The sequence below is a fragment of the Pempheris klunzingeri genome, unplaced genomic scaffold, assembly GCF_042242105.1.
Source record: "Pempheris klunzingeri isolate RE-2024b unplaced genomic scaffold, fPemKlu1.hap1 Scaffold_100, whole genome shotgun sequence".
Taxonomy (NCBI): Eukaryota; Metazoa; Chordata; class Actinopteri; order Acropomatiformes; family Pempheridae; genus Pempheris; species Pempheris klunzingeri.
The window spans coordinates 1-12,356 of NW_027255003.1; positions in this window are offsets into that span (position 1 = coordinate 1).

The following is a 12,356-nucleotide window of genomic DNA, read 5'->3' on the forward strand; positions in this document are numbered from 1 at the left end:
ATATTGTACTAATTATGTAACCAAAACAAGGATATAAATTCGAATGAAACTTTGATTAAAATTTATAAATAAAGCAAATGTGTCAACAATACCGTAATTACTAAGAACTGTTCCTCTTTAAAGCGATAACCAGAAGTTTGTATAGCATATAATTATAAAATTCCTTATTAATAAATTATTATTTTTGATGTTCCCAATTCTTTTTATTTTTAAAATATATTGACAGAAGGTAATTTTAATCCATTTATATGTACGTTGATGTCATTTATTAATGATATCCCCATAATATAAATTAATATCATATAAATTAAATTAATATCATAAAAATTATATTAATGTATATGCATAATCAATTGCGAAATAAACATAATGGTGCATGATAGTCTGAAATATTAATTCAAAAAAGTATTTTTTCTTTATATGCCTAACTAAAAAATCAACAGTCGCGCATGCGCTATTTAACATCTTTTACCGGCAAATGTTATCTAATTGGTTTGCATCGTTAAAATAAAGTAAGTTAGAAAAGCATTAATTTCACTGCCAAATAAGCCACGAAAGGAGTTTTTCTTTGTAAATAACCAATCCAAGTAGTTAGTTAAAATTATGGATTTATTAGTAACGAGTATAATACTAATCTAATACTACTCAATAGTTGTTACTCCTTCAGTGTTTTAATTGACACTACATCAAATATCTTTAAATATAATTTAGCTATTTCTTTACAAAGAATGGATTTTTGAAAATAAATTTTATAACTTTTTTTAGCTATAAAATTACTTTATGGACGTTTACATGACACAATCTCTTTTTAAAATTTTATAAACCTCACTTAATATCTTATTACACCACCATTCTTTAAGTTTGCTTTAATTTTTAGATTTAGTCGAATAGACTAAAGTATATCAGTGGTAAGATGTCTTTTTAGTAATTAGATGATAAAAAATAATATTTCTTATTTAGAATAATTTAATTTGATTCTATCTCTGAAATACATGGTGATAGATAAGATAAATATATATTGATTAAAATCAATATAAAAACAAGCTATTAATATTTAGTCCAAAATTAAAAATTAAACTTATTTCAGAATCGTGGAAAAATTTTAAACCAAATGAATCTTGGGGGAGTTCTCACTACGATGGAATCTTCAAATGTCAAAAATTTATTATAAATCTTGAAAATAAAAAATTATATATTTACCGCAAACAATAAAAATAATTTTTAATTAAAAAACAAATATTTTTGAAATTAGACAGCGCAAGCAACTTTATAATTAAATACAATTGTAATCGCGCGAAATGATACACTCATGCCTTTAAATTGGTTACTTTTTTAATTTATTTTTGTATTTAAAAACTAATTTTATTCAAATATCAATTTTTTAAAAATTTTATTCAAATATCAATTTTTAAAAATTTTATCCAAATATCAATTTTTTTTTAAATTTTATCCAAATATCAATTTTTTTAAAATTTTATCAAAATATTCATCGTTTTTAAAATTTTATCCAAATATCAATTTTTTTTTAAATTTTATCCAAATATCAATTTTTTTAAAATTTTATCAAAATATTCATCGTTTTTAAAATTTTATCCAAATATCAATTTTTTAAAATTTTATCAGAATATTAATTGTTTTTTAAAATTTTATCAAAATATTAATTTTTTTTTAAATTTTTTTTCAATGATGCGCTGTCACCTAGCCAACTATTATGTCTTACGGCCCAGCACTACCACCGCACTTAACGAAAAAGAATGAAGATAAAAAAATTATTAAGGGCCCTACAATGCCACCAAAGTTATCATTAGAGAGTAACTTGTTTTATTTATATTGTTATCTTATAGCCATAAAAATTAGGTGAAAATACCAAAACGATAGGCCCTTTAATGTGCGAAAATAATCAAGTAATCCATATATATTTATCATAATTAATATAAAATAAATATATTGAATAGAACATAGAGGAAAATTCCATCGATGAAATTAATAGCAAAATTTTACGAATTGAAAATAGATCATTAAGAGTGAAGTCAAAAAAAGCTGAAAGAGAAGAATGGATGCTAGAACTACCAACAAAATATAATCAAAAGATAGGTATATTTGAATATGAAATAATTTTAACGTAAGATTTTTCACATAAAAATTTCATCTAAAAGTTAAGATATTCACCAAAAACGCTATACTTGTTATTATTACAATCAAGTAGTTTGCAATTTATAACTAAATAATTAAATTTTGGTTATACTCAAAATACAGAATTGTAAGAGAGAACTCTAACTTATATAAAAGTTCATTTATGTAAAATTTTAGCTATTAGATTTAAATAATTAATTAGTATTATATTATTTGAAACTCTTATATTATTAATCATATTTCGCATGATCATTTGTATGAATCAAATACTAGTAATAACAAATTTTCGGTATAGTTGTTAATTTTTCTGATAACATGTGTTATTTTATAAATAAATAAAATTGGCTCAAAAATGCTGTCATTATTGAGGAAAAAATTAAAACCTTCTGGAATTATATGAAGTATAACATGTTTGTGTGAATATTTTATGCGAGCTTTTGAAATAGCTGTAAATTTTAATATAAATTGGTCTATTACGTACTTCTCATTTAAGTGATATCAATTACATAGAGATTTTAGATGTTGGCTTACTGAAGTTATCATGCCTACGCATTCAATATTTGAGAGCGATAAGTGTTTGTCTTTGCTATTAAAAAATAATTAAGGTGTCAAATGAGTTTTGTACCTAACACACATTATTTTTCTCAAAGATGTAGAGTTCAGTATACGTTAGATTTTGGTAGGCTAATTTACAGTCCAATGGAATTCTGGGGAATGTTGGGCAAAAAATTTAAGAATACTATAATTCTTATAGTATATATTTTATTAATTTTTTTTATATACTTCAAAAATCTACTTTTTTTAAATTGACACTCTGCAAAGCTTTGCAAAGCTATACAAAGTACGAAATAATTATTCCGACATATATGAGTTTTGTAATATTATTATTCCTTCAAGAGTAGATTGATCTGGAATCGTTGACATCTTTTTTATTATTTTCATGTGAGTCTTTAACACCAACAATCAAAATATTTTAATAAAGAACTCTCCTTCACTAGGAAAACATACGTTTACATATCTTGAATTCCTCGACATTAGCCATTATTTAATGCCCTCAAATAGTTTCTATATGTTAATTAGAATGTTCAATGTATTTTTATGGATAAAATTACTCCGGTCACAAATTATAAATCTTACAAAGTAAATTTTAGAATTGTTTCGACAGCTGAGGATAAGGCATGTTGATAACAGAAAATTTCAAATACTTTAGAGAAATGCAATGGTTTTCTAAAAGTCAGTGTAAAATTTATAAAAATGTCCCTTTTCTAATTAAAAATTTTTTTTACATAGAAAATTTGAATAAATTATTATCAATTATTTTCTCCTTTTTAGTAAGATCAATTCGTTAGAATTCTCGCACATTCTCCCTTCAGGAATTAATGAATGTCTGTGTAGAAGTGCTTTCGCTTCATTCTTCAGTTCAAAATGGTTTCATAATAAAAAACCTTAAATATTATCACACAATTATGCTCCAACAAGGTATTTTTTCAGATTAGAACTTGATAATAACGACGAATCCCACCCAACTGTAAATTAGCCAGAGAATAATCTATAATTTCGTACGTTCTATCTATATCGTTTAATTTTAAGAAATGAAGATTTTTTTTGCATTGTCACCCCATTAATTCTAATGAATTATAATTAGAATAAGTCGATTTTACTAGATTATATTTTTTTTCTTAGAAAAAAAATGATTAAAAGTATAAATATAAGAAGTGATATCGCTAAGAATATTTCTGGATTTTGCGCATTAGAAAATATGCTCGCGTTATTCGCATGTACTTTTTGTAACTCTGTTAAAATATTTTATGTTAATTAGTGAGTTATAATACTATTTTTTTTTCGATAAAATTCCCAATATATAAAAATTTTTATTGATATATAATAAATTTTTATTGATATATAATAAATTTTTATTGATATATAATAAATTTTTATTGATATATAATAAATTTTTATTCATTTATAATAAATTTTTATTGATATATAATAAATTTTTATTCATTTATAATAAATTTATATTGATATATAATAAATTTTTTTTCATTTATAATAAATTTTTATTCATTTATAATAAATTTTTATTCATTTATAATGAACATGATATATTCTATGAACGATTATGCCTATTTTTTAATTTCCCAACTATCTAAGACCTCACTACTCATTTCTTTAAATTTTAATATTTAGGAAACATTTTTTTGTCTGTCTAAATTAGAAATTATGAGTTCACCATTAATTCATACATAAAAATACTTTATAATTCAAATTAAAATTGTAGTTAGCCCTATAAAAGCATGTCTTAAAAGTAACGACTGTCTCTATAAATCTGGCTAAATTACAGTTTAGTAGGCATCGGGGTTGTCAGTCAATTATAGCTAACTTTATAGCGCGATGATATTTACTATTTATTATTTTTTATTAGAGATAGTTTTTTCTTAAAAAATTTTTTAGATAATTGTTGCAAACATTAATGCCTCTAGTCTAAAAATTATTTTACGACAATTGCAGATAAAGACTAAAGAAATTAATGATAAATATATTTTTAAATTATCATTCATGGCAGAAACCTTCTTTCAAGTCCAAAAATTAAATCTGTGGAAGATTTCTGCAGTGATATATTTCATTTCGATATATTTCGACATACGAGCAACTGCGAAGTCAACTCCAAATTTTTTCCACCATTACACTTGGTGGTTGGCGGGATTCCATCAGCGAAGTTTATCATGATTTCTTCGATGTACATAAAATGATAAGATGATAAGATGATTAGAGGATTTATTTGGTATAATTGCCCAGGTTGATGGGTCTCAAATATGTAAAAAAAATTCCATCGCGAGAGAGTACTTGGTACTCAAAATATTTGGTTAGTTGGATAGATTTAAATGGAAATATATTCCAAGTACTAACTGTGGTACGCAATCAACAATCCCTGTAAAACATAACTCAGAATGTTACTGCTCGATCTATACTTTGGACGGATTGCTGATTTAGATATAACACCTTAAGTAATCTGTATTGCCACCAACAAATTTTAAACATTCCTTTCAATTTAATACTCAACAAGGTACCCATAAAAATCGTATTAAATCCATTTAATAAGATATAAAAAGAAATGATTGTCATATCACTAATACAATTTTCACATTGATTAGATCATACATTAGTGGATACCATTTTAAGTAAAAATTCCATAAAAACATGTTTTCCATTCATTCTAAAAATATTAATGAAATATATATTCTCAAATAATTAACGAAAATTCCCGATGATGTGCACCAAAGTGTAAATTTAAAGTATAATAATTTTATATAAACTAAGATATCAAATTAATATAAAAAATAACTTTTTGTCATTTTTCTCTAAATTTTCAATATTAATATTATTGTCACCTAGTGTAAGATTAAGTACTTATTTAATAAATTGTATTATTATAGATACTTTAAAAAGTTTGTCTACATAGTGTTAAATTTATAATAAATATGTACATATATGTCGGATTTATGTTATTTAAATGAAAGATATAATGTTACATTAAATAGGTGTTAGTGCCAGAAATTTTTCAAGATCCTCCAATAACTATTTGAATCCAGAAGCTGAAGAACATATTCGTTCAGAATGGACTAAGACTCCAGGTACTAATCAAGAATCATCAAAAAATAAAAATTCATCTAAGATTGTACATTACTACTAATTGTTTTAATCAGCATGAATTACTAAGTTGCATTCAGGTTGAGCGAAATGATGCAAGGGACAGTGAAATGGAAAAAATCGTTGAGGACTATGTAACTAAAATTTTTTAATACCAATTGATATATACACATATATATTCTTTACCGCACTTTTTTAGAATAAAAAGTCGAGAAATGTATCGTTAATGGATGAATATAAAAGAACTAGTGGAACCAAAGTAAATCTACTTTGATATTTGTTATTTCTTCTGCTTTCAATTAAAGTACAATCTAGTATGACAGTTGTAAATCTCATATGACTTTTCTATTGATAAACAATGCACATATTTTTTCAATACAGAAATAATTATAATATTGGGAATCTCGGTTAAATTGCACCAGGGAAATGAAAAACACTTTAGCGAATATCGTAAACATTATAATAAATTATTGTTTATCATTATATATTAAAATAAGACGGATAATTCTTAGTCTGAGTATTTGGTACATAATACATAAAGTCGGCTCGTAGTGAGGAATGGTCGATGGGTTTTTATTTGTTTCGTAATAATATTTACGATTAAAAACACATAGAGTTGCTTCTTTTTTGTAAATACTATCCTATCTTTGAGGAAAAATGCATTTATGGACTACTACTACGTGAAGAGTACAATATCCTATAGGCTATTGTACTCTTTTTAACCCTTCGTCCAAATATCAGATTCTTAAATTCTTTGAAGAGTATTGTTGTTCCTTCATTTCATCTTACGCAAGAACAAATTTCTCTTATCTACAGCTCAATCAACTATCCACTACTGTTGATGTTGCTGTTGATAGCTAAGTATTCTGCTAACGTTATACTTTCATTTTGATATGGCGGTCTCGTATATTTGAACAATAAGGTCTCCAATTTAAGAAAAACCTTCATCTATTTTAGATGACATAAATAACATTTTTCCACTTGTGTATTGTAGCTGATTAGATGTCAACATGGTTTTGAATGCCATTATACGTCATTTGAAGCAGAGTTGTAGCAATAAATAGGAATTTTTTTTTTAGTTACGAGGTTAAACCCCTGGCGCAGCTTATTGGGCTGTGAAGTTCAAGTTGGTCACACTTGCTTCATTAAACGCTGTAGGCACCGCAGCGGAGTTTTTTTTTTACACCATACTCCAACCCCACGACATCACACACCGGCTCCGACTTATTATTCTGCGGTAGTGTGGGAATTTAACCCACTAAACATCCTCGTTTTGGGGCGACCACCACCCCTACCCTATCCATTTCTCGGACGTTGGCTCTATGGGAATCACCTCAACAGAGGCAGGAATTTACTATCGTACCCTAGTGCATCAGCACTCGATTTCGCCTCCCATCAGGCTTCCTCCCACTACCAGCATGTACTATAATTTTTTATAGAAACATGCAATTACCATAGTGTTCCTACTAACTTCGGATTAAGGGATACGATAGACCGGAAACAGTGGGCAGCACCAGGATTCGAACTCATGACCTCGGGGTCGTGAGTTCGAAGCCTATACCACTAAACCATCTGTCCGCTTCAATAAATAGGAATGTCTACATATAAAAATTATTCCATTCCTTATCGAGCCATTTTTTCTGCAGGAAGTGCATTTATACTGATATCCATCATCAATATCTTTCTGTTCAGTGGTTAAAAAACTTTCGGGACTACACAAAGATTTAAAATAACTGGGTATCCGTCCATGATTTTGTATTTTGTTGATTGTATAATGTATGTCGTCACGAAACTAACCATAAATTTATCATAGCTGTCTCATCAATATTATTTAAAAATTTTCCTTTTTAATCCCATCGATAAATGAATACACCGACTAGTGACGAATAATAACGAAGTATATAGTCGTCAGTGTAATATAACTAAAATCTTCATTAGTTTCTAGCACTTTTTGTAGTTATTTAGAATGTAATATTACTGTACAACAGCAAATTTTTAGCTAATGAATATTGAAATTTAAGTAATATATCATCTACAAGGATAATAAGATTTTCTCCGCTTAATAAAAATTCACTCAGCTTTAAATTCACAGAATTTAAAGAATATTATGGTAAAAATGATTCTTATTATTTCAATTAACCACATTTTACAACCCATATACTTGTGTAATGTTGCAGAATTAATTTTTATTTACAATATAATGTTACACCAGGTAGTTTCTCCTACTTTATAATGTATAATATATAATTTAGTAGATACATTCTATATTAAAATCCAGAATTAAATTAGATTTTTATCAACTAAAAGTTTCACTTGGAGTCATGTTAAAAAGAATTTTTTAACTATAAGCTATAATTTGACAATTTAAAGCATTTTACATAAGTATAAATATTCAAGCTATATCAAAATTAATCAGATGTATAATAATCACAGCATGCTATATTAAATAAAGTCTATATAAGTAGTGTGATGAACTTTGAAAATATAGTGCCGTTTAAATTCTTTTATTTTATAATGATTTTTAATGACCGTTCTTTTGCTATTACATTACTAAATAGTAACTGATTTTTTACAGTAAGGGAATTGGAGTCAAACTTCAAAGTCCCATATGATTAAATAATTTGGGAAAAATTTACAAAGTTCTAATAATTTCATTCTGTTATGCTTTATAAATTTCAACTTAAGTGGAACTAGAATTCAGTCAGATTCGCCATTGCTAAAATAAATGATCTTCTTGGAATTTTGATTCAATTTGGAAAAGTCAATAACTTATGTTACTTACTTAATGATATTTTATGGAACGTATATTACTTAATAAATGATCTTCTTGTAATTTTGATTCAATTTGGAAAAGTCAATAACTTATGTTGCTTACTTAATGATATTGTATGGAACATATATTACTTAATAAATGATCTTCTTGGAATTTTGATTCAATTTGGAAATGTCAATAACTTATGTTGCTTACTTAATGATATTGTATGGAACATATATTACTTAATAAATGATCTTCTTGGAATTTTGATTCAATTTGGAAAAATCAATAACTTATGTTACTTACTTAATGATATTTTATGGAACGTATATTACTTAAGAGTGGATGTTTCTACTTTTTTAAGTTTATAATTATGAAAATACACTAGAATCTCCCGCTAAAGTAAAAGCTTGCATAAAATTTGTCGTCATATGATGAATTTTTACTAAAGATCACATCGTCCTATTATGTAGTTCTTCAAGCTACATAGTAGTGAGTCATTTGAATAGAATTCGTAACTATTGATATCTGCAACAATATAAATACTCTATTAATTAAAATAATTCAAACTGTGTATTGAACAGCGAGATTTTAATGAGAATTAATATAAAAAAGTCACATGATAATTCTTAAAATTAATAGCAGTGCAAATTAGTCTGAAAATTGATAGGTTTACTTAAAAGACTTTATTATATTATGACTAAGTGTTTTAATACCATAAGTTTGTCCAGGTAGTTTTATTGCAATTTTTGTAATCTCAAAAAATATCAGTCTCTTATCAATATTATATATTATATATTAAAGTAATGTGTATAATTTTTTTGTTATAAGTATTTTAAGTGATGCACTAAGATAAGATAAAATATTGAAAAATTTTGTAATGAATATTACTTCATGATTTACTATAATACTACTTTCAATGCTAATATTTTTTTTAAAGATGAAATATAGTGATTAAAGAACTTTTAAAAATATTACATGACATTTAATGAATGACTCTATTAAATTATTATGTAACTTGTGTATCAATTTCTATGTCTTTTCAATATAATAAGACATGTCTAAAGACACGAACTGTTATCTATCACCACACGTATATCTACAGATACTAGTCATATTGTGTAGATTGTATTCTTCTCATATTAGTGCAATATTTATTATTTTTAGTATCACCTATCTTATATATCACTTCATTCTCTCTGAAATATTTTTACTAATGTGATATGACATTTTTCACGTAATAGCTGCATTTATACAGAGCAACAATTCAGCTTAGCTTAACATACCTTAATAGTATAAAATCAAAATTCTAAAATAGAATGGATCAAATTATGACCATTAAATTTCTCGATTAACTGTTATCTTGTTTAAAGTGAAGAATTCGTCTTTATCCTGAGTTGGTAACATAGGCTATAAAATTTCAAGTTACTTTTTGATCTTTCACATTTGTAAGAATTGAAAATTATTATATTTATTTAACCGACTAAAGTTTAATTAAAAATCTATATTCTTAATATAAATAATACACAAATTTACCAATTAATTATCGAATACATCACGGCTCATTGAATATGTATTTTTAATGTCAAAAAAAAACTTTGTTTAATTTTTTAAGAATTTATTGTAGGAGAAATAACTTATAGTTATTTGTAAAAAAAGTTAAAATCCTTATTTTTATCAAGCTGAAACATATAGTATATTTTATTTAATTACTATTTACGGTCACTACGTATCATACTTTTCAAAATTCTAATGAAATATATTCATTTATTGATTCTTACTGTTGTCATTTGGTTTTAAGCTGCAAGGAAAACTCCTGGTGTAATTATTGGGCTTAGAAGTTCGGTTTGATTCTTTTTAATACTTTTTAATACTTTGGGCACAACAGTAGAAGAAATTGTTGATAATCGTAATTTCTATCGCTAACATCTGACTTATTTTACGTTAGTGTGTGAGTTTAACCCACTATACATCCCCCTTAAATATACTCGTTTCCGGGAGACTACACTCCATACTTAATGTATTTCTATGATTTTTTTAATTACCAAATTAACCCCCTACCTTCCCCAGCACAGCTTATTGGCCTGTGAAGTTCAAGTCAGCCAGACTTGCGACGTTAAATGCTGCAGGATAGGCGTCATACACCAGCTCCGATATATTATTCAGCGGTGGTGACTTTGGGAGTTAACCCACTAAACATTCTCGTTTTAGGTGATTATCACCCATACTTCATCTATTTCTCAGATAATGGCACCATTGGAATTACTTATATAGAGGCGAGAATTCACTATCATGCTTTAGTGCATCAGCACTCGATTTTATCTTCCCACACCAGCATGAACTATAATTTTTTACAGAAACTTGCAATTATTATAGTTTTCCTACTAAATTCAGAATAAGGGATAGAGAGAGAGAAAAAAACACAGAGGGCGGCAGCTGGGCTCTAATCCGTGCCCAACACAAGGTGAGCGAGCCAATCATATATCACTTAGCTTTTGATCGCGTGCATTTCTAGGAGGTTAGTTGTACTCTTACTTTAATAAATCATGAATTTACTCTCAATGCATCTGCGCTTGTTTCCACCCTCCCATTATCCTCTACTGGTATGATCCATACTTTTGTATAGAAAAATACACTTACCACAGTGTTTAATCAAATTTGGGATTGAAGGATGCGATATATCAGAAAAAAATAAGCTACTAGATTCTTGCAACTGAGCGATTTTCGAGTATTAACCTATATCGTTATGCCATTTTATGAGATGCAATGTTGCATATACCTGTAAAATCTACTGTCAGTGCCATTGGAGACTTCAACCCAGTTATTAATTAATCTTTAATGATCTAATAGTCAAAATACAAACTAGATAGATTATGACATAAGTCTGTGATTTATATTAACCCAAAATCGTAGTGAATATTATTTTAGAAGACAATATCGTGTACAAGATGAAAATAAAGTGTCAGATTTCAAAAAAAATAAGAAATTTGTTTGCTATATTTCTTAAACTAATCATTACGAGGTATTATTATCAGAATTACATGTGAGCGTCTAATCATAGTACATGCATGTCATGTACTATAAGCACGTGAATTTGATTTTTAATTAAAATTTTTCTTATCATACGATTATTCAAGCTACTGGGAAAAATATCTGCTATTAAAAGTACAAAAGAATACCTTAGACGTGTAAGTTTACTTGCTTGGAGAGTTTCATGTTCCTTTTTATTGTAAGGGATGAGCATTTATCAACGTTAAGAAAATAGGAGATCCGATAAAGAATTATTCAGATATTTAAAAAAAAGGTTGCAATAAGACGATTTCAATTTGAAATTATTTCTTTTTTTAAAATTCGCGAATAAAGCTTTCCAACATCATGCTTTTTCTGCACCTATGGTCAAAATAGTACCTATAGTCTAACATGGAGAATGATATGTCGATCATGATTAGTCTATCATGGAGAATATGTCGATCATGGAGAATGATTATAGAGAATGATTAGTCTATCATGGAGAATATGTCGGTCATGGAGAATATGTCAATCATGGAGAATATGTCGATCATGGAGAATGATTATGGAGAATGATTAGTCGATCATGGAGAATGATTATGGAGAATGATTAGTCGATCATGGAGAATGATTATGGAGAATGATCAGTCGGTCATGGAGAATGATTATGGAGAATGATCAGTCGGTCATGGAGAATGATTATGGAGAATGATTAGTCGATCATGGAGAATGATTATGGAGAATGATCAGTCGGTCATGGAGAATGATTAGTAGATTATAGAGAATGATTAGTCGATCATGGAGAATG